The following is a 24,580-nucleotide window of genomic DNA, read 5'->3' as shown; positions in this document are numbered from 1 at the left end:
AGATCTGAGCCGCGTCTGCAACCTATACCACAGCTCATGGCAATGCCAGATCCTTAACCCACTGAGCAAGGCCAGGGACCGAACCCGAAACCTCATGGTTCCTAGTTGGATTTGTTAGCCACTGAGTCACGAGGGGAACTCCTGGATTATTTCTATTATAGCAATAGTGTCTGCAATGGCCTGATTACTATTAATTGTAATTGTCTTTCCCCTTAACCGCAAGGAAACAGTATTCTGCTTTCAGTCTCCATAGATTTGCCATCTTTTGGACTTTTTACACAAACTGAACCATACAATATATAGTCTCTGTGTCTGGCTTCTTTTTCTGAGTGTTAGGCTTTTTTGAGTTTCATCCGTGTCTTAGCTTATATCAGTTCTTTGTTCCTATCTATTGCCAAATAGCATTGCCAAATAGTTTTCAATAGTTGTATGAATTTTTCCTGTTATTCAACTCATACATTATTTGATGGACATTTAGATTGTTTCCAGTTTGGGGTTATTAATAAATGATTCTGCTAAAACTATTGTGTGTAAGTCTTTTAGCAAATGTATGTTTTCAGTTGTCTGGAGTAGAAGCCCAGGAAGAGAATTTCTAGGTCATATGGTAATTCATGTTTATTGATTGAGTAGTTTCTAAATTGTTTTCCAAAGTGGCTGTAATAGTTTGTGAAGGTCCCATAACAAAGTACCATGGACTGAGTGGCTTAAACAACAGAGATATTTTTTTTCTCCACTGTGGAGGTGGAAGTTCAAGACTGAGATGCTGGCAGCGTTTGTTTGCTCCTCTTTGGCTTGCAGATGGCAGCTGTCTCCTGGTACCCTAACATAGCCCTTTCTCTGTGTGAACATGCCTCTGGTCTCTAGCTGTGTGTCCGGATTCCTCATCTTCTAAGGAGACTGGTCCTACTGGATTAGGGCCCACACAAACAGCCTCATTTTAACCTGGTCATCCCTTTAACGGCCCTATCTCCAAATACAGTTACATTCTGAAGTTCTTGAGTTTAGGTCTTAATATATGAATTTTGAGGGGACACAATTCAACCCCAACAGTGGCCATGCCACTGTTTATACTAGAAATATACAAGGGTTCTAATTTCTCCACATTTTTGGAAACATTTATTGTTGTCTGTCTTTAATTATAGCCATTCTAGTGTTTGTGATTTGCTATTTTGTGGCTTAAAGTTGCATTTTCCCTAACAACTAATGATGTTAAGCATCATTCCATATGCTCATTAGCCATTGTTCTATCTTCTTTGGTGAAATGTTTATTCAAATCCTTTGCATAATTTTAAATTGTTGGCCATCAAAACTGGATACAACCTCTTTTAGTCATTCTTTGAAATGCCTGCAATGATAAAAATAAAACATCTTAGAAGAGTGCATTAAGATACTACCAGAAGGTACATAGAAGTCTTATACCTCAAAGACATGGAAGTCATGCCCCAAGGTTTTCCAAATACAGTTATGATTAAATTCATTAGCATCTTCTCATAGTTCCAAACACGAGGTTCATCAGTCACTGAGTGGGGGCTGAATCTTGGGAATACTCGGAAACATTCCCTCAGCAGAGAAATACTCTGAATAAGAACATATTAACTATAAGATCATGCTAACTTTTCCTATTCTCCTTCACCATTTATATATGATGATTCCTACTTATTTAACAGTGGGAAAATCCGATCCCTACCAGGGTTTCTAGGCAGACTTTGGGAACAAGGATGCCCATGTGCCTAATGTTGGTTAGAGGATATTTGTCTTGAACAGTGTTGAACCATGTCTTGCCTTTAAAATGTTTACTGTTAATTGATTGCTGACATCGAAATTATACATATATATGTATATATATATAAAAGGATTTTTAGCTTCTCATTTTTTAAAACACTGACCAACATGCCTGCATGAATTAATTGGCTGAATGTAGTAATTTACCCTCCTCATTGGTCTCTGGCACTTAGGCTGAATATCACCACCAATAATCTCTATGCTAGTCCTGTTATTTTACTTATAATTCAGTTAAGATAAAAATGAACCCTTTATATCCATCTCACTTCTGAGTTTATAACTGACATTTTTTGGTCAGTCACATCATGAAACTGGGGCAGAGTCACTTGTATCCTTTGGTTCACTGCATAGTCTCCCAAATAATTGCTTTGTTGCTGCCTTGCTCAGGAAAGCATAATGTTATGAACTTTGTGATGGCAGGGCGGTTTTTAAAATTTTTTCTGCTATAACCCAATGCATAGAATAATACCTATAATGTAATAAACATTGAAATAAAACGTATAATGGGTGACAAACTAGGATATGAAGCCATTATTTACTGTGGTGTCTATTTCTAACTTATTGTTAAGTTCTATCAATTTTAGCTCTGGGTATCTCTCCATCTTTACACTCAGCCTAAAGCAAATCACCACCTCTCTTAACAAGACTATGAAAAAGCCTCCTCAAAGAACTTCCTGCCTCAAATCTGGCTATAATCCACTCTATTCTTTACAGAGAACCCAGGATGTGAAAATATGGTCATTCTTCCTCCTCTGTCACCCTGAACCCATTTCTCCTTAGGATATGTCCCAGGATATAAGGTACAGCACATAATACACCACCTATGGTGTTATTTGTTAGGTGGCAGGAAAACCTCCCTGATTCTTAATGGAGAAACTTCCTGGGAATAATTGATAATCCTTCCTGATTTGCTTATGGGAGAACCCCGAGGAAAATGGATCTGCTCTATTGTGGAAACGTCACCTTTGAACAAAGAATTTATCTGTATATACTGAAAAATACAATGTACAAAGTTCCTGTCATGGTGCAGCAGAAATGAATCTGACTAGGAACCATGAGGTTGTGGGTTCGATCCCTGGCCTCACTTAGTGGGTTAAGGATCTGGTGTTGCCGTGAGTTGTAGTATAGGTCGCAGACACAGCTGTGGCTGTGGCTGGTGGATACAGCTCTGATTAGATCCCTAGCCTGGAACCTCCATATGCAGCAGGTGCGGCCCTGAAAAGACAAAAAAGACAAAACAACAACAACAACAACAACAAAACCAGTGAAAGTTCTTCATTGAAGGAGGATATTCAGAGCCTATACTTCTGCTGTTTCACTGTAGATTTGAATATCATTGTATTAAGATTCAGTAGTCCCCTTCTTCCCTGTGTTACCTGCTTCCTGATCCTCCCCATTCCTTTATGCTGGCAAAACAAACTCAAAACAGGTATAAGGTTAATAATTTTTAGGTATGAGCCATTGCATTTTTGGGGCATCCTTTATTTTGGCCTAGCTGGATTGTAAATGGTTGGGGGCACAAGATTCAATTTATTTGTTGTAGGAAATTTTGAACCTATTACCCTGTCTGAGGCTAGCTTGTGTGACTTGCTCACCTTTGCTGTATTCTCATTTTATGTTAAAATACTTCTGGGATGGGATAATAATTTCTCTCTCTCTACCAGTAAAACTGGTAAATATATAAGTTCACAAGAGAATTGTGCTAATATATATTTTTATTCTACATGGGAAATAGCATTTTTGGAGAATATTTCATTGTGGAGAACTAGATGTGTTTTGCATACAGGTTCACAACCAGTAAATTAAATATGAAGATAAATGGAAGGCACAGGACTATAAATGTAGAGGATTCTTGATGTGAATGTGCCCAAATAACACCTCTTGTGGAAGTAATTATGTGTCTGGATACATAGGCAAAAATATGACTTTGTTCTTACCTGTTATATTCTCATGCTGCACTAGGTACTAAAGACCCCTAAGTCGATTCTGCCATTCCTTTACTGAGTCATGTTGGGTCAAGAAGAAATGTAATAAACAAGTGTTCACTATCCCTCCAAAGTTACTAGGATATCAGCTGCATCAAGACATGCACGGTCTGTATCAGGCAGCCTCTCCTTACAAAGCTATTCCACCTGAAGAGGTAGACATGTCCCAGTGACAGACTGTCCCACTAAGTGTTCTGGGAAAACTGTCTAATACATCTTTCTGCAATGATGGAAAAATCCTATATCTGCCCAATATTCAATATGATAACCAGTACTTGAAATGTGGCTAGTTTGAGGAACTGAACTTTTAATTTTATTTAACTTTAATTGAATTAAATTTAAATAGCCATATGTGGTGAGTGACTACTGAACAGTGCAACTCTAGAAACCTTTTTTTCTCCTAGTTTTATTGAGAAATAATTGATGTACATCCTGTATAAGTTTCACTATATATATGTATGTGAATATATATATACACACATATTATTACTACAATCAGTTTGGCTAATATCCATCATCTCATTAATTAATTTTGTATCCTGAAACTTTACTGAATTCCTGGATGAGCTCTAGTAGTTTCCTCATGTCATCTTCAAACAGCAATAGTTTTACTTCTTCTTTCCCAGTTTTATTTCTTTTTCTTCTCTAATTGCTGTGGCTAGGACTTCTCAAACTTTGTGAATAAAAGTTGGGGAGTTCCCATCATGGCGCAGTGGAAACAAATTTGACTAGGAACCATGAGGTTGCAGGTTCAATCCCTGGCCTCGCTCAGTGGTTTAAGGATCTGGTGTTGCCATGAGCTGTGGTGTAGGTCGCAGACATGGCTCAGACCCTGGGTTGCTATGGCTGTGGTGTAGGCTGGCAGCTGTAGCTCCGATTCAACCCCTAGCCTGGGAACCTCCATATGCTGTGAGTATAGCCCTAAAAAAAAAAAAAAGGGATAAGAGAAGGCATTCCATCATCTCATATAGGTTGAATAAAAAGACAAAAAAGAAAAAAAATGCTCCTTGTAATTAGAACTCTTAGGCTCTACTCTCAAAAATTTTCCTGTATATCATAGAGTAGCATTAACTATAGTGATCATGTTGCACAGTATATTCCTAGCACTTATTTATTTTATAACTAGATGTTTGTATCTTTTGATACCTTCTCCTAGATGCCCCCTTCCACCACCCTCCACCTCTGATAAGTATAAATCTCATCTTTTTCCATGTTCTTTTTAGATTCCATGTATAACAAAGATAATATTTTAGTATTTGTCTTCCTCCAACTTATTTCATTTATCATAATACCCTTAAGTTTCCTCCATGTTGTTGTAAATGATAGGATTGCCTCATATTTAATGGCTGAAAGATATTCCACTGTGTGTGTATGTGTACATACATACATATATGCTATAAGTTCTTTATTCATTCATCCAGTAATGGATGCCTAGGTTTTTTCTGTGTCTTGGGTATTGTAAATACTGCTGCATTATTGGACGTTCAGGTACAGATAGCTTTTTGAGTGAGTGTTAATATAACTGGATTATATTTCAGTTCTATTTTTAATTTTGGAGGGATCCCCTCTACTCTTTTCCTTGTGGTTATACCAATTTACAAGGTCACCAACAGTGCACAACCAACAGTGCACATGGTTTTCTCCATAACCATGCCAGCATTTTTATCTCTTGTTTTTTTGATGATGGTCATTCTAACATATGTATAGTGATGTCTCATAATTTTAATTTGCATTTCTCTAATGATTGGTGATATTTAGCATCTTTTCATGTACCTTTTGGCCTTTTGTATATCTTCTTTGGAAAAGTGTGTATTCATGTTTTTGGTTGTGTTTTTTTTTTTCTGTTGAGTTGTATGCATACTTTATATATTTTTGATATTAATCTCTTATTGGATATATAATTTACAAATTTTTTTTCCCATTCTGTAGGTTTTCTTTACTTTGTTGATATTTTTTTGCTGTACAGAAGCTTTTTAGTTTGATATAATCCCACTTGTTTATTTTTTATCTTGTTACTTAAGCTTTAGGTGTCATATCCAAAAAAATCCTTACCAAGACCCAAGTTGAGGAGCTTTATTTTATTTTCTTCTAGGAGTTTCATGGTTTTAGGTCTTACATTTAAGACTTCAATCCACTCTGAGTTAATTTTGTTGAGTTGTGTAAGACTGGGGTCCAGATATGTTCCTTTATATGTGAATATCCAGTTATCCCAGCACATTTATTGAAGAGACTATCTATTCTCCATTGAGGATTCTTGACTCCCTTGTCAAATATTAATTTATATAGATGCTTGGGTTTACTTCTGGACTCTTGATTCTGTTTCTTTGGTCCATTTGTCTGTTTTTATGACAACACCATACTCTTTTGATTACTATAGCTTTATAGTATAGTGTAACTCAGAAATTGTGATGCTTTCTGCTTTGTTCTTTCTCACAATTTCTTTGGCTACTTAGGGTCTTCTGTGGTTCCATATAAATTTTAGGAGTATTTTTTCTACTTCTGCATTGAACCTATAGTATTGGTATTTTTACAGTATTCTTCCAATCCATGAACATAGATACCTTCACTGTGTCAATTTATTGACCTTTATCATGTCAATTTTGATTTCTTTGTAGCTTTCTGAGTAGATATCATTAAGTTTCTTGATTTATTCCTAAGTACTTAATTGTATTTTTTTGTGTGTGTCTTTTTGTCCTTTTTAGGGCCTCACCCACAGCATATGGAACTTCCCAGGCTGGGGGTCTAATTGGAGCTACAGTTGCTGGCCTATGCCATAGACACAGCAATGCCAGATCTGAGCCATGTCTGTGACCTACACCACAGCTCAAGGCAATGCGGGATCCTTAACCTACTGAGCAAGGCCAGGGATTGAACCCTCAACCTCTTGGTTCCTAGTTGGATTTGTTTCTGCTGCGCCATGACAGGAACTCCGTGTTGTTATTTTAAATGGGTTTTATTTCTTTATTTCTTTTTCAGAAAAAAAAATTGTTACTGTATAGAAACAATACTGACTTGTATATTGATTTTTTAGCCTGCAACTTTATTGATTTTTTTTTATTAGATCTAATAGTCTTTGGCTGATTCTTTAGGATTTCCCTATATAAAATCATGTAATGTGCAAATAGAGACAGTTTTTCATCTTCATTTCCAGTTTTAATACTTTTTATTTCTTTCCTTGCCTGATTGCTCTGGTAACTTCCAGTATTATGCTGACTAGCAGTGTTGAGGGTGAGATGTTGTGAGACATTCTTGTATTGTTCCTGATTTTAGAGGAAAAGCTTTCAATCTTTCACCATTGAGTGTGATGTTGTGGGCTTGTCACATATGGCCCTTATTATGTTGATGTATGTTCTTTCTATTCCTAATTTGTTAAGTGTCTTGTTAGGAATTTTATCGAATGCTTTTTCTGCATATTAAAATGGTCATGCTAAGTGAAGTAAGCCAGTCAGAGAAAAGCAAATACATGATATCACTTATATGTGAAATTAAAAAATGATACAAATGAACATATTTATAAAACAGGACAGGCATAGAAGACAAATAAATGTATGTTTACCAAAAAAGAAGGGGAGAGAGATAAATTAGTATGGGAATAACAAATACACACTACTATATATAAAATAAATAAGCAACAATGATTAACTGTATAGCAAGGAGACTATATTCAGTATCTTCTAATAAACTATAATAAAATAGAACTGGGAAAATATAGACATATACATATAAATGTATAACTGAATCATGTTGCTGTAAAACTGAACAAAATACGACTTTTGCTACATCCCATAAATTCTGATATGTTGTATTTTCATTTTCATTTATCTAAAGAAATTTTTAATTTCCGTGTTAATTTCTTCTTTGATCCGTTGGTTGTTCAGGAGAGTGTTAATTTTCATGTGTTCATGAATTTTTCAGTCTTTCTCTTTATATTTACTTCTGGTTTCATGCCATTGTAGTCAAAAAAGGTACTTGATATTATTTCAGTCTTTTTGAATTTTCCAAGATCTGTTTTCTGGACTAACAAATAGTCTATCCTAGAAAATGTTCCCATGTGCATTTCAGAAGAAAGTTTATTCTATCATTGGATCGAAAGTTCTATTAGTCCATGTGGTCTATAGTGTTGTTTAAGTCTGCTTTTTCTTACTGATTCTCTGTCCTGATGGTCTATGCATGGTTGAGAATGGGGTATTAAAGCTCCCCAATATTACTGTATTATTGTTTATTTACCCTTTAAGCTCTGTTAATTTTTGTTTTTTATATTTAGGTGCTCCAATGTTAGGCACATATTTATAATTGTTATATCTTCTTGATGCATTTATCACTTTATTACTATGTAATGACCTTTACCTTCTTTGTGTCTTTTTAAAAAATCATTTTAAGTCTAAGGTCTATTTTGTCTGCTACAAGTATACCTGCCCCTACCTTTTTGTTGCTTACCATTTGATTCAAATACTTTTTAAAATTCCTTTACTCTTAGTGTATGTATGTCTTTAACGCTAAAGTGAGTCTCTTGTAGGTATCATATATTTGGAATTTTCAAAAAGCCATTTGGCCATTCCTTATTTTTTGATTAAAGAATTTAATCCATTTATGTTTAAAGTAATTTTTGATAGGTAAGAATTTATTATTGTCATTTTGATCATTGTTTTATTATTGTTTTGTAGGTCCATTTTTCTTTGTTTCCTATTCTGCTGTTTTTGGTGTCTGTATTTTGTTGTTTTTTGGTATCAGTATGCTTTGACTTCTTTATCATGCTCTTTTATGTAATTGCTACTTGCTATCCCTGGTGAGTACCATAAGGTTTACACAAAATATCTTAAAAATGTAACACCCTGTTTTAAGCTGATAACAAACTAAATTGAATAGAACTCCTAATGTTTACACTTCTCTTTCCCTTCACTTTTTTTTTTCTCTTTTGATGGCTGCACCCACAGGATATGGAAGTTCCCAGGCTAGGGGTCAAATTGGAGCTGCAGCTGCCAGCCTACACCATAGCCACAGCAATTCAGGATCCAAGCCACGTCTCTGAACTAAACCACAGCTTGTGGCAATGCCAGATCCTTAACCCACTGAGAGGGGCCAGGGATTAAATCCACAATCTCATGGATCCCAGTTGGGTTCGTCACCACTGAGCCACAACGACAACTACCCCCTCACAATTTAAGTTATTGCTTTTTACAATATATATATTTCTTATATTTTTAAGTAATGACATATTATTATAGTGTTTTTACATTCATTTTTAAAAAACTTTTAAACTAGAGTTGCAAGTGAATTAAGCACCACCATTACTGAATTACCAAATCTAACTTTTATTACATTTAACCATTATCATTGAAATTAAAAAGTATTTTTTTTTTTTTGTCTTTTTGCTATTTCTTGGGCCGCTCCTGTGGCATATGGAGGTTCCCAGGCTAGGGGTCGAATCGGAGCTGTAGCCACTGGCCTACACCAGAGCCACAGCAATGCGGGATCCGAGCCACGTCTGCAACCTACACCACAGCTCATGGCAACGCCAGATCATTAATCCACTGAGCAAAGGCAGGGACCGAACTCGCAACCTCATGGTTCCTAGTCGGATTTGTTAACCACTGCACCACAACGGGAACTCCTAAATAGTATTTTTATATTTTGTATAATTTTGAGTAGCATCCTTTTACTTTCACTTGAAGCACATTCTCCGGCTCATATCTTATAAGGCAGTTCTAGTGGTGATGAACTCTACCAATTTTTATTTGTCTTGGAATGTCTTTATCCTACCTTCATTTCTGAAGGACAGCTTTGCTGGTATGCTAATCTGAATTGACAAGTATGTGTGCTAGCCTGGGAGAGGGGCAATTTGGTCAGTGTGCAGCCATTTCTCTTACATTTAGTACATAGTCTGTTTTGGTCTCTGGTGCAGGGGGTGCTTCAGCCTCACCCAGTATTCTAGGTTATCTCAGTGCTGTCTTGACATGAATAGTTGTTAGTTGTTTTTGTCAGGGGAGGAAAGTCAGGAAGGACCTTTGTCACAACCCACCTAGAGGCTGTTTTGAGCCCTGTGCTAATGGTAAATCTCTACCATTAGTTCTGCCATCATAACCCAGATACTTAGCCCATTATGCTCTTTATACTTCTAATCTCCAGCTCTTCATTGCCTCCATTATACTTTATGGATCTGAAGTTTTATAACATCAGTAAACCTCTTGTACCTGAGTTTCTCAACTTTTTTCATCTAGATGAATTTTGACTTTTCCTCTTGAGGGTACACCTTCCCCAGTAGCCATGTCAAATGAAAGGTGATTATTTCCTCATATTTCATGCTCTGTAGGACCTAGTATTAAGTGTCTTAGCTCAATACTGTTTTAGCTCTTCAGTGCTGTTTCCAGGCCATTTTACCACCTTTTTTTTTTTCTTTTAAAAATATCCCAGCTACTTTGAAACTTATGTGCTCAGTTCATATCATCTACAGCCAAGTGTCCATCACTTTTCCCACCCACTGGCTCACAGTGATGACTTTGATACAGACTTCCTTTCCATCAGTGTTGGTAATTTACCATTCCTGGTAATTTTGTATGGATTCATTTATATGGATAATTCATTTAACACTTGGCTTCTCATAATCCTGACCCCTTTATCCATAATAATCTCTCTTCTCTCTGACTTTTTTCTACAGCTGACTCTTACAGGCATATCTGATAACCATCCCACATTCCAAGTCCCCGCATTTGAGTACCTTATTCCCTCCCACCACTTACACTTCCAAGGCTCTCACTTCAACAATTATGTGATGAATTGAGACCTCTTGTTTCACTGATGCTTCTATGATCTTAACCTTCAATACTTTCATTATGTTCCTCTTTTTTTCAGCTTGGGGACGATGCCCATCACATATCATGCCCTTTTAAAAACACTCTTCAAACTTGCTTTTCTTTCATTCTCTCAAAATTTCTAAAACTTAAAATGTTTACGATCTGGCTCTTTGCTGAAAAAAACTTGCTGAAACTTGCTTCAGAACAATAGTAGTAGTTACAAACAATAGGTTAATGGCATCAAATTTTAAGAGATGTATTTTCACCTTAGCATTGTATAGTCACCAATGAAATTTGAGAATAAAATAACGACATATTCAGATATATAATCTCTTATAAGGATTGGGAGCTTGGGGTTAATAGATGTAAAGTATTGCCTTTGGAATGGATTAGCAAAGGGATCCTGCTCTGTACCTCTGGGAACTATGTCTGGTCACTTATGATGGAGCATGAAAATGTGAGAAAATAGAATGTGTACATGTATGTGTAACTGGGTCACCATGCTGTACAGTAGAAAAAATTATATTGGTGAAATAACAATTAAAATAAATAAATAAATTTACTTCCAAACACACATAATTAAATTCAACCATTTCTACCTTTGTTGCTTTTTTGAACTCCCTCTTTCTCATTTATGTTGTATGCATTTAATTTTCTCAGTAGTTAAATTATAAACTCTAGATAATTGGGGTGTTGAGCAATGACTTTCTCATCAAAAGCACTATGTCTTCATTGGAATCGTGGATTCCAAAATGAGCTCAGATCCAGGATATTGAGTTGATGTGGTTACTGCAGAGGTAAAAATGGGTCACCCCATCCAAAGTCTGGTCTGGGTGTGGACCCTGGTGATACTGCACACACGGAGGGGTTGTGAAAATGTCATTATTCATGTCACGAGGAGTTCCTAGGAAGCAGAGAATGTTTCCATATTTACAAGCAGGTCTCATATGGACTAAGAAAGTCGTGAGAGGTTGTGTGGTGTTTAGTGGTGCGGCAGGAGGTGGGTTCTTACAGAGATGCTGGGACTTGGGTGGTCTGACCTTCCTACTGGTGCCAAGGGGAGCACAGTCCACTCTCTTAAACTTATCCAGATGCGGGTCAGAAAAGAAGGGAGGATTGGGGCTCAGAAGTCATCAACAGGCAAGTAGAATTTTTGACAAGACTCCTTAAGATAATAACAATAATTACCCAATAGCACATCATTTGAAGGTTGATCCTGCCTTTTTCATTTTTGTCAAGTTCCTTCCTTCTAATAGAGCCAAGTATTTACTTTTCATGTATATTAGCATATCTAGGAGCAAAAGTATGACAATGGGTTAGGAGAGTGATCTGATAATATTATTTGGTGGATATTAAGTTTAACTTAAAGGAGCTCATATATTATTGTATAATTGTTTAAAAGTTATAGTTTGTACCATTTTTTTTTTCTTTTTACGGTTGCACCTGCAGCATATGGATATTTCTGGGCTAGGGGTTGAATCAGAGCTATAGCTGCAGGCCTATACCACAGCCACAACAACTCTGGATCTGAGCCATATCTGTGGCTTACACTGCAGCTTGCAGCAATCCTGGATTCTTAACCCACTGAGCAAATCCACATCCTCATGGACACTATGTTGGGTTCTTAACCCTCTGAGCCACAGTGGGAAGTCCTGGTTTGTCTTTTTAAATGTGTTTTCCAGGCAGGTGGCTTCAGTTTCATTTGAGAGAGTGCTTGCTAATGTGACCCTTTACAAAGTAAATTGTAGGCTTGCAGAACATACACAAAAGTCCTTCTCTGTCCAGGGCCAATGTTTCCTCAGTGGAAAGCACACATTTGAGACTGGAGACACTGTCACCTTGTCATTTTTGTGGTACACAGCAAGAGCTCTTATATGATTTATGTGATCTCTTTCAGATGACTTTGCAGATGGGTTAAACCTCTAGGCAACAGATACCTGCATAGTTCATTTGGACCAAGAGGTAAGGCTTTTCACTTCTGTGACTGCAGTATCTTGACAGCTTTGATTCCTGCTTTATACTATTATAATACATCTAGACATAGTGCTAAAATATCACTTTATAACCAGTTTCCTGTAAGTGGGTTGCTTCTAGGTTGTAATGCAAAGACAATTTTCTCAGTAGCATTTTGTACTTAACAGATGTTTAAAGTGGTATGAGCAGAATACATGAACACTGAAGTAATGTTTCTGAACAAAGTTTGGGATCACATTTTCAAAATTTCTTGTTGAACCTATGGAATATTTAAAAAAATTTTTTTTGCCTTGATTTCTTAAATGTTTACATGGTATGTGGTGCTAGTATTTCAGTGGGAGGTTTTTACCTGGTGGAGACTTTTGTTTACTGGGACTTAGGAGGTGTTTCCTTTTTTCTAGTGCACTTAGAAAGATGGAAGACATATGCAGTTTATCCTCTAAACCTGTGAAGAGGGATTTTGCTCATTACTCATTTCCACCAGAAATGACTCACAATGTGATTTCATGAATACATTTACACACATACTAGTCTTTATTGAATAGGACCTAACATACCTTCTACAGATTATTGGAAAGTATTAGTAATTTCATTGGACTCTACATGCATTAAAAAGTCACTATCTAAATGGTTACTTGTAAGTTTGGAGTATCATAGCTAATTTATACCATTTTTAAGACTCAAAAAAAAGTGTATATATGTTGTTTAAGTTTGGATATATCTGTATAAGTTTATGCCCTTTCTAGTCTCTTTAGAAAGAAACCTTTAAAATTGTCTTTCCTCTTTCTCCTTTAGTCACCAGCTTTTTCCTTCCCTGTCATGTATGTTATTTTCTTGCTAATTTTCACATATTGGGTTGTATATATACATATTATTATGCCAAATCAAATGCCTAATTGCATTTTTTAAAGTTTAATGTATCTTACTTTTAAAACACCTTACCATTTCTTTAAGTGGATATGCATTGAACATTGTTATGTTTCCTAATTAATTTACCCTTTATCATTGTGAGAAGTCCTCATTATTTCTATTAATAAGCTTTGTCTTGAATTTTTTTCTGATATTAAAATATTCATTCTAGCCTTCTTATACTTACTGTTTCCATAGTAAATTGTTGCCATCCATTTTTTCAACCTATCTGTGTCTTTATATTTAAAGTACATCTCTTATAGGTGGCATACAGTAAGGTCTTGTTTTTTGCAGTACCATCAATCTCTGCTTTTTGATATAATTATTGATATGGTTAAATTTAGGTCTACAGCTTTACTCACTTTATTGTTTAGTTTCTGCTGTTTTGTTTGTTCTTTCTCTTTTCGCCCTTTCTTACTGTTTTTTGGAATATTTGAATATATTTTAATATTCCATTTTATTTATTTATTTATTTATTTATTTACTTTTTAGAGCTGTACCTGTGGCATATGGGAGTTTCCAGGCTAAAGGGTCGAATTGGAGCTACAGCTGCTGGCCTAAGCCACAGCTGCAGCAATGTGGGATCTGAGCCACATCTGCAACCTATGTCACAGCTCACAGAAAGGCCAGATCCTCAACCCACTGAGTGAGGCCAGGGATCGAACCCACATACTCATGGAAACTAGTCGGATTTGATTCTGCTGCACCACAATGGGAACTCCCTTGTGTTCCATTTTTTAATTTCATATGAACTTTTGTTATCTCTCTTTATATATATAAACATTTAGTTATTTTTTCTGTATGTAGAACAAATGAAATATATGATTTATAATTTAAAATTGAAAAAGTTAAACACCCAAATTTTAATATATGAACTAATGCCATCAATAAATTATATTACTATTTTTACTGTTTCTATATCTTAAAAGAAACCATTTTTTTTACAGTCAGATAAGACATACAAATAGAACACAAATGTAACTTTCACATATACATGCAATTATGTATTCATGCTTATTTTTACTTTGATCCAAAAACTTATAGGAAGTAAAGTTCATGGTATGAAAATTGACATAACTCCCTTGATTAGTATTATTTTAATGAAAATCCTTAAATTTCCCAAAACTATCATTAGGGAGGATATGCTATGTTTAGATAACATGTTATATGATTAGTAATTAGAAAAATAATGGATATGGACAAATTTTGAGATTTGTATAAATTTTAAAAACTGCTTATTTTTATTAAATTGCAGATGTAATTGTTATATACATAAATATTAGTATATGGTATTAAACTTTAAAATATTTAAACATTTATAAAATAGACATGTTTGTTCTAAATACTCAGAAGTGAATAAAATATGACAAATATCTGAATTTTTATAGGAAATAAATTATGCAACCTACTAATTATTTAGATTATTACTTACTTTACTTGAAGGCACGTATTTAAATTACATGCATTTATGTATCATTTTAGTAGTAATAGCTACTTTGATATCAAAGCAAATATAAAAATATTAGGAAAAATTCTTTCATTAAATGTTTTGCACAAATATCCAAACTCTTAGAAAAATTACAATGTCATATTTTCCTGTTAATCTTTCTTATAGTTTATGGTATCACATTATTCTTAATACAGTTTATTAAAAGAACTTCTTTAGTCAGGAGAATTATGTAAATTTTTATATATATTTTTATATATTATTTATATATATATTTTTATATATTATTGTGCTGTGATGTACAAAAATTTATGTTACAGGTATACAATAGAGTGATTCACAGTTTTTAAAGGTTATAATACAGTTCTTGTAAAATATTGGCTACATTTCCCATGTTGTACAATATATCCTTGTAGCTTATTGTATAACATAGTTTGTGCCTTTAATCCCCTTCCCATATATTGCCCCTCCCTCTTCTACCCACTGGTGAGTAGTTTGTTCTCTGTATCTGTGAGTCTGCTTCTTTTTTGTTACATTTACAAGTTTGCTGTGTTTTTAGATTCCACATGTAAGTGATATCCTATGACATTTGTCTTTATCTGATTTATTTCATTTAGCATAATACCCTCTAAGTTCATCCATGTAGCTGTAAGTGCAAAATTTCATTTGCTTTATGACTAATATTCCATTTTGTGTATATATCACATCTTCTTTACCCATTCATCTGTTGATGGACACTTAGGTTGCTTCCATATTTTGGCATTTATAAATAATGGTGCTGTTAGCATTGACATGCATGTATTTTTGAATTAGTGATTTTGGCTTTTTTCAGATATATCCTAGGAGTGCAATTGATAGGTCATATAGTAGTTCATTTTTTAGTTTTTTAAAAAGTCTTTATCCTGTTTTTGACAGTGGCTGCACCAATTTATATTCCCCTCAACAATGTAGGAGGGCTCTTTACTCCATGTCGTCTTAAACATTTGTTATTTGTGTTCCTTTTGATGGTTGTTATTCTGGCCAGTGTAAGGTGATGTTTCATTGTGATTTTGATTTGCATTTCCTTGTTCATAGCAACATTGAGTATCTTTTCATGTGCCTGTTGGCCATCTACATTTCTTCTTTGGAAAAACATCTATGGAGTTCTTCTGTTCATTTTTTAATTGAGCTCTTTGGTTTTCTGATGCTGAGTTGTAGAAGCTTTTTATATATGTTGGATATTAATCCCTTAGCAGTCATATAATTTGCAAATATTTTCTCCCATACAGTAGATTGTCTTTTTGCTTTGTTTATAGTTTCCTTTGCCATGCAAAAACTTGTAAGTTTAATTATAAACCATCTGTTTATTTCTGGTTTTAAATCCTTTGCTTTAGGAGACAAATTCAAAAAATATTGCTTGATTTATGTCGTCTTCTGCTATGTTTTCCTCTAGAAATTTTGTAGTATCAAATCTTACATTAGGTCTTTAATCCATTTTGAGTTTATTTTGTATATGGTGTTAGAGATGTTCTAATTTCATTCTTTTGCATGTAGCTGTCCATTTTTCCCAGACCCACTTATGAAGACACTGTCTTTTTTTCCATTGTATATTCTTGGCTCCTTTGTTGTAGATTAATTGATTATAGGTTTGCAGATTTATTTCTGGGCTTTCTATCCTGTTCCATTGATATATCTATCTGTTTTTGTGCTAGTACCATATTATTTTGATTACTGTAGCTTTTCAATATAATCTAAAGTCAGGGAGTGTGATTCCCCTTCAACTCTGTTCTTCTTTCTCAAGATTAATTTTGCCATTTGGGGCCTTTTGTGTTTCCATACATATTTTTAAATTTTTTGTTCTAGTTCTATGAAAATGCCACTGGCAATTTGATAGAAATTGCATTGAATTTGTAGATTTCCTTGAGTAGTACAGTCAATTTGACAATATTGATTCTTCCAATTCAAGAACATGGTATTTTTTCTGTGTGTTTGTATCATCTTCAATTTGTTTCATTAGTGTTTTCCAAGCACAGGTTTTTTACTTCCTTAGGTTTATTCCTAAGTATTAGAATTATGTTAATTTTAAAATTAAAATAATTTTAACTTTTTTAAGTGTTTTTTTTTAGTTTTATTGTATTACAGTTGATTTACAGTATTGCGTTAGTTTCAGTGTACAGCAAAATGAATCAGTTATACGTGTACATATATCTATTATTTTTTCCCATATGGCTTATTACAGAATATTGAGTAGACCTCCATGTACTATACAGTAGGTCCTTGTTGTTTATCTGTTTTATATATAGTAGTGTATACATTAATCCCATCCTCCCAGTTTATCCCTCCCACCCATGGTTTCTCCTTCGGTGACTCTAAGTTTGATTTCTAAATCTGTGATTTTTTTTTTCTGTTTTATATGTAGGCTCTTTTGTATCATTATGCTAAATGTTCTCATACAGTTTTGAGTCTAATGCCATTCAGTCTCTGTTTAAATTATTAATTTTCTGGTCCCAGTACCTTAACAAATACACAGTGTGTAAATATATCCAGGTATATTTAATACTTCATTTACTGTGATTACAAAGCCTTCAAAAACTTATCTAGAACTATGTCTACTGCTATGTCATATTATTCTCTCTGTGAGGTAAGCTTAACAATATTTACACAAAATCACATTTTCTTAAACTTTTCAATCTCATCTATTTACTCCTTATCTGAAAAGAGCTTGCTATCACATTTAGGACTAAATAAACTTAATTTTAAAAGAAGCAAAAAATGATTCAATTGAAGCCATTCACTGTCCTCTGCCTTTGTGCTTTAAAGTTTGCTGTCTTTTTATTTTTTTGCATGTCTGCAGATTCACACACACACATACACACCCAAGTCGAGCTTCACATCCAGTAATCACTGGATCATCCCTTATTTAGAGACAAACAACACAGAACCATCTAAACAGAGATACTCAGTGAAGAGTAGCCTATCAATGTTGAGGAATAAAGTAAGGAGTGTATGGCTTAACATAGCAGATTGAATATTATAAGTTTGTATTTCCAAAAACTTATTTTATTCCTTTCTTTTTTTCATAATCTTTTATTTTATTTTATTTTATTTTATTTTTTAATTGTTATTTCCCCAGTACAATTTTTTTTTCTACTGTACAGCATGGTGATCCAGTTACACATACATGTACACATTTTATTTTCTCACACTGTCAGGCTCCATCATAAGTGACTAGACATAGTTCCCAGTGCTACACAGCAGGATCCCATTGCTAATCCATTCCAAAGGAAACATTCTGCATCTATTTACCCCAAGCTCCCAGTCCCTTCCACTCCCTCCCCTTCCCCCTTGTCTATTCTCCAAGTCCATGAGTTTCCCCCTTGGCAGCCACAGGTCTATTCTCCAAGTCCATGAGTTTCCTTTGTGCCATATGTTAGATTCCAGATAGAAGTGATATCATATGGTATTTGTCTTTCTCTTTCTGACTTACTTCACTCAGGATGAGAGTCTCTAGTTTCATCCATGTTGCTGCAAATGGCATTATTTCATTCTTTTTTATGGATGAGTAGTATTCCATTGTGTATATATATATATACCACATTTTCCTAATCCAATCATTTGTCGATGGACATTTGGATTGTTTCCATGTCTTGGCTATTGTGAATGGTGCTACAATGAACATGTGGGTGCATGTGTGTTTTTTAAGGAAAGTTTTGTCTGGATATATGCCCAAGAGTGGGATTCCTGGGTCATATGGTAGTTGTATGTATAGATTTCCAATGTACCTCCATACTGTTCTCCATAGTGGTTGTACCAATTTCCATTCCCACCAACAGTTCAGGAGGGTTCCCTTTTCTCCAACCCCCTCCAGCATTTGTTATTTGTGGACTTATTAATGATGGCCATTCTGACTGGTATGAGGTGGTATCTCATGGTAGTTTTGATTTGCATTTCTCTTATAATCAGGGACGTTGAGCATTTTTTCATGTGCTTGTTGGCCATCTGTACATCTTCCTTGGGAAAATGTCTATTCAGGTCTTTTGCCCATTTTTCCATTGGGTTGTTGGCTTTTTTTGCTGTTGAGCTGTATACGTTGCTTGTATATTCTAAAGATTAAGCCCTTGTTAGTTGCATCATTTGAAACTATTTTCTCCCATTCTGTAAGTTGTCTTTTTGGTTTCCTTTGCTTTGCAGAAGCTTGTCAGTTTGATGAGGTCCCATTGATTTATTTTTGCTTTTATTTCTGTTGCTTTGGGAAACTGAACTGAGAAAATATTCATAAGGTTGATGTCAGAATGTTTTGCCTATATTCTCTTCTAGGGGTTTGATGGTGTATTGTCTTATAGTCAAGTCTTTCAGCCATTTTGAGACATTTAACATACAATTTATACTTCCACTTAATTCAAACTTAAAGATTTCTCAACTGAAAAATCTTTTCTAATTTATAAGAATAAATTTATACAGAATTAGCCTTTAATAAGAGGAAGGTATCCTTTAATAAGAGGAAGGGTGTTTTTGCAGGATGAACAGGCTTCAGACCAATATACCACAGGATTAGGCTGTTTGCACATCTAGCTTTTAATGACTACTGGTTTCTTACATGTTGGCCACTTGAAAATCTAAGTTCCTTTTCACTGGTAAAAGGAACACTGTTAAATTCACAGCCCAGCAGGAACACTAAAGCTGTTTAACCGAAAATTAAATTTGGAAATCAAAAGTTAATTATACAAAGTGAGTCCAATTTAAGATAACACTTTAAATTTAGTCCAAACAAGGAAATAAAATAAAGGGAACTTTTAAATTATTTATTTAAATACTGAAAGTTTTTTATGACTGGGTGGGAGGGTGGGAGGGGGTTAACTTATCTTTTGTATACACATGAAATTACTGATCTTTTTATTTCTACACATTCCTCAGCCACCTGGAGATTTATGTGAGAAAGAAGAGAAATGACAATAGATTTAAAAGAATGATATTCACTAAGTTTTTCTCCCCACATTAAAACTTTCCAGCAATTTCTGCTCAGATTCTTATTCTCTGGTCAACTGAGTATATGTATACTTTTTTTTAAGGCTTTTAATTTAAACTTTCGATAATTTAGAAAATCTAGCTATATTATTTAACTATTCTGTTGTTTTAACTGAATTGTCCCCTAGAATTTAATTTCATTTCTCATGTTAGTAAATGTATATTTATGTTTGAAACAAATTAAGGCATCTAGAAACTTGACTAAGCAAAGTTTTCTTATACTGAATTAATTTATTCTGCAATTTTTCCCCTCAAATGAGAGAATGCTTGATTATGTCTTGGTAGTTAAATGTGCAAGAATTTAAAACAAGACCTTTTTCTTTCATTGGTGCAGATTGAATGAAAAATAAAAAAAACTTTCTTCTTGAAAACAGATCTTCTCTGAAACATTCAAGGCTTTTACCAAATAGCAGTGCATCCAATTTTAATTAAACTTTAATTCATAAGTTGATTCATCTTGAAAAAGGAAAAAGGCACACACATTTGGTGGAGAGAAGTTTTCCTCTCTCTGTTGCTTTGCTCTGTTACATTTTCTTTCCAATAATTTTCAATATCTTTTAAGCCTTTCCCTTTACTTTATCTTGGAGAAAGTTCTTACAGGTTCAATAACAAAAAGATGAGTGCTCAGCTTCACATGAGTGGTAAAGTGACAGGAGTTCTCAACTCTACTCGCAAAATTCCCACTAGGGATTTATAACCTCACTTAGTGTCTGAGGATTTGGCAGTGGTGACATTTACCCTGTCAATTTTCTGTTTAAGTCTAAATGACAGCAGAATTTCGCTGGGAGCATAAACAAAATTCTACATTATATCTATTTGTACAGTCGTCAGAAGCTCTTTATGTCTTTAATTTTTCTTAGTCTTTTGCAAAAGTGAGGTTGGTAATAGAAAATAGTCAATGCAAAAAATCTCGTAACTTTTTCTGACGTTTCAGGGAACAGAGAATGTAAAGGGAAAATAGATACACAATGTCATTCCTACTTTACACTGAAAAATTATCTGCACATACTTTATTAACTAACACTAGTTCCTAAAAAAGGATTGTTCTCACGCCCAGAAATCCTGTTAATAATGGAGGTTAGAGGTTACATCCAATTTATAGCTGTTGTACTAAAATTTGACACAGATGTCCTTGGAAAGATATCACAAATGATAAAAGCCTGCTTCATAAAATACAGAGCAAGGTATGGTTAAATTTTCTTATGCAGACCTTGCTTTAACTTATTAAATCAGAAAATCAAGTTTTGATTTAGTGTCAGAATCCTTATCAAGAAAGCAAGCCTCTGCAGCTCACATTCTGTACAGGTGATGCCTCTTCAGTCCAGAGATGGTTTTCTCTTTGGGAAATAGTTTTTGTCTTTGTTGGAAAAAACAGAGACCTACATAGACACACATGTATCCCTTTATATTTGACTAATTTTGCTTTTTAAATACTGTGAAATATGTGATATACTGAAAAATCAGAATAGCAAAACAAAGAATCCCCCCACAGCCATTATTACAAAAAAATTAAAGACACTTTTGTAACCTTCTCTGACCCATTTTTTTCTTCTTTCTCTATGACTATTTTATATTCAAATGTCTTTATACTATTTTTATAGATATAAATATGAAGAGCACCAATTCAACCTTCATATTGAAGCTGTTCTCTTTGTTGTATATTTTTTTGTATATTGATTTGCATATTTGCATATTGATTGCATATATTTGATTTGCATATTTTTTGTATATTGATTTGCTGGAGTGTGGAATCATGCTTTTTATGAAATCTTTGGTGGATAAAGAAATATACATATTTTGCCACAAATCTAATATTATTCAGCCTTATTCTATCTTTTCCTGAAATTCATTCGTTTTTCTGCTTAAATTCTATTGACTTTTTTTGTCTTTTTATGCCTACACCTGCAGCATATGGAAGTTCCCAGGCTAGAGGTTGAATAGGAGCTACAGCTGCCAGCCTATGCCACAACCACAGCCATGCAGGATCTGAGCTATATCTGTGACCTATGCCACAGCTCATGGCAATGCCAGATTCTTAACCCACTGAACGAGGCCAGGGATCAAACCCACCTCCTCATGGACACTAGTCAGGTTCTTAACCCACTGAACTACAAGAACTCCTTGACTCTTTCTTTTTAATTGGACCAGTTATTGGTAATTGGGTTAATTTCTTTTGTATAGTTTTTTTCTCTCTTTTATGGAACTTCTAGTTTTCTTATATTTTAAAGAAGAGATTCTTGACACCCTGTCATTCATTCAGCCTCTCAGTTATTTTGTATTCTTTGTGCCCCACATTACCTCCCTCTCTGGCTCTTCATCCTCTGTATTCCAAGTTGAGCAGAGTATTCTCTGGGACTGCCCTTCTGAGCTGGCTACACTCTTCCCACTTTCTCTTTCTTGTTCCACTTTTTCAAATACCTTCAAATACCATCAAAAACCCTCCCCAGCAAAGGTGGGTCTGTGCCTTGTTATGGATTTACATCTTCCTTCCTTCATTCCTTCCTTCCCTCTGTCCTTCCCTCCTTCTTTCCTTCCTTCCTCTCTCACTCCCTTCCTCTCTTCCTCCCTTCCTTCCTTCTTTCCTTCCTTCTTCCTTCTTTTGCCCTTCTTTCCCTTTTTTATTTATGCCCTTCTTTCTTTCTTCCCTGTATTTTAAAGATATCTCAAGAAAAAGAGAGAAAAGCATGTGCTCATTAGCAATCTTGGTCCAGAAGTCATTTTAAATTCTTTTGGAAAAAAATTTCAGACTTACAAAAATGTTGCAAAAATAGTACAAAAACAATTCCAAATGCTTTTCATTCAGATTTCCCAAATGTTAGCATTTTACCACATTTTCATTACTTTTTTCCCTTGAGATGTTTGAAAGTCGCAGACAAGATGTCCCTTTTTTCCTCTAATGACTTCAGTGTACATTTTCAAAGAAAATGACATTCTAACATTAGTACAATGATCAAAATAAGGACATTAATGTTGATACAATACTTTAACCTGTAGTTACAATTTATCACTTGTCTAACAAATGTCCTCTGTTGTAGAAGAGAACCTGTTTCTTGCTCAAGGTCTAATTCATGAGCACACACTGCATGTCTCTATTTTCTTTTTTTTAAGGTTTAACAAAACCTTTATTTAAAAAGGCTAAAAAGATTGTATGCTAATTTGAATAGCTAGGTTGTATAGGAAAATTCCATTTTTGATGTCCTCCAAGAGTTGAATTCCATTGTGTAAGTATCTGTTCTTTCTTCAGATCTCACTACAGACCGGATTTGAGCAGAGTATGGCTTATACCTTTCCCCTCCAATCATCCTCAGGCTTCAGACAAGGAAATGGACCTTTGAGCGAACAAGCAGCTAACTGGTAAAGGTACCTAGGGAAAGACAAATCTATGAGTGATATCAGTTCCTTACAGACAGTATCCCACTGTACAGCAACATGACTCAGTCATATATATATATTTTTAATATTCTTTTTCATTATGGTTATCCCAGGACATTAGATATAGTTCCCTGTGCTATACAGTATTGCTTATCCATTCTACATGTAAGAGTTTGGATCTACTAACCCCAAATTCCCCTTCCATCCCATTCCCTCCCCCTCCCCCTTGGCAACCACAAGTCTGTTCTCTATGTCTGTGAGTCTGTGTCTGTTCTGGAGATAGGTCCATTTGTGCCATATATTAGATTCCATATATAAGTGATCTCATATGGTATTTGTCTTTCTCTTTCTGACTTAATACACTTAGTATGAGAATCTCTAATCATCCACGTTGCTGTGAATGGCATTATTTTGTTCATTTTTTTATGGCAGAATAGTTTTCCATTGTATGTATGTATATACATTTCTTTATCCATTCCTCGGTTTGATGGACATTTATGTTGCTTCCATGTTTTGACTACTGTGAATAGTGCTGCTATGAACATTGGAGTTCATATATATTTTTGAATTACAGGTTTGTCAAGATACATGCCCAGGAGTGGGATTACTGGATTATATAGTAATTCTATTTTTAATTTTCTGAGGAACCTACATACTGTTCTCCATAGTGATTGCACCATTTTACTTTCCCACCAAGAGTGTAGGAGGGTTCCTTTTTCTCCGCACCCTCTCCAGCATTTGTTATTTGTAGACTAATTAGTGATGGCCATTCTGACTGTTTTGAGGTGATACCTCATTGAAGGTTTTGGTTTTTTTGTTTTTGTTTTGCATTTTTAGGGCAGAATCTGTGGCATATGGAGGTTCCCAGGCTAGGGGTTGAATCAAAGCTGCAGCTGCTAGTCTATACCACAGCCGTAGCAACACAGGATCAGAGCTGCATCTATGACCTATACCACAGCTCACAGAAATGTCGTATCCTTAACCCACTGAGTGAGGCCAGGGGCTTACCCCGCATCCTCATGGATACTAGTCTGCTTCATTACCACTCAGCCACCACAGGAACTCCTCATTGTAGTTTTGACCTGCATTTCTCTAATAATTAAATGCCAAATTATTTATAGTGAGGAGTATTCTGCATTGAAAATCATTTTGAGTGTTACCATTTTTGAGAAAAATAACAATATATCTTTTAGTCATGTTAATCTGTGTAATATAGGAGGCTGGGGTACAAGACTCCACTTACCTCCTGAAGTTCATTTTCCCTTGGTGTACAGCAGAGGGCACAGTTTGCTGCATGATTGAATTAATAACTTAGA

The 24,580-nt window shown here is 34.8% G+C and overlaps 1 long non-coding RNA gene across 1 annotated transcript in view; it reads left to right on the top strand.

Annotated features, from left to right (window-relative positions):
- LOC110256746 overlaps positions 1-24,580 on the top strand; it is a 182,736-nt gene that overhangs the window by 28,407 nt on the left and 129,749 nt on the right. Inside the window, exons 2-3 of the long non-coding RNA XR_002338665.1 lie at positions 12,456-12,520; positions 23,137-23,252. This is a non-coding gene — a long non-coding RNA (uncharacterized LOC110256746). The remainder of the gene's footprint in view (positions 1-12,455; positions 12,521-23,136; positions 23,253-24,580) is intronic.

This window comes from Sus scrofa, chromosome 14, assembly GCF_000003025.6.
Source record: "Sus scrofa isolate TJ Tabasco breed Duroc chromosome 14, Sscrofa11.1, whole genome shotgun sequence".
Taxonomy (NCBI): Eukaryota; Metazoa; Chordata; class Mammalia; order Artiodactyla; family Suidae; genus Sus; species Sus scrofa.
The sequence above is the reverse complement of the archived record's forward strand: the minus strand, read 5'-3'. Positions and strand labels throughout refer to the sequence as shown.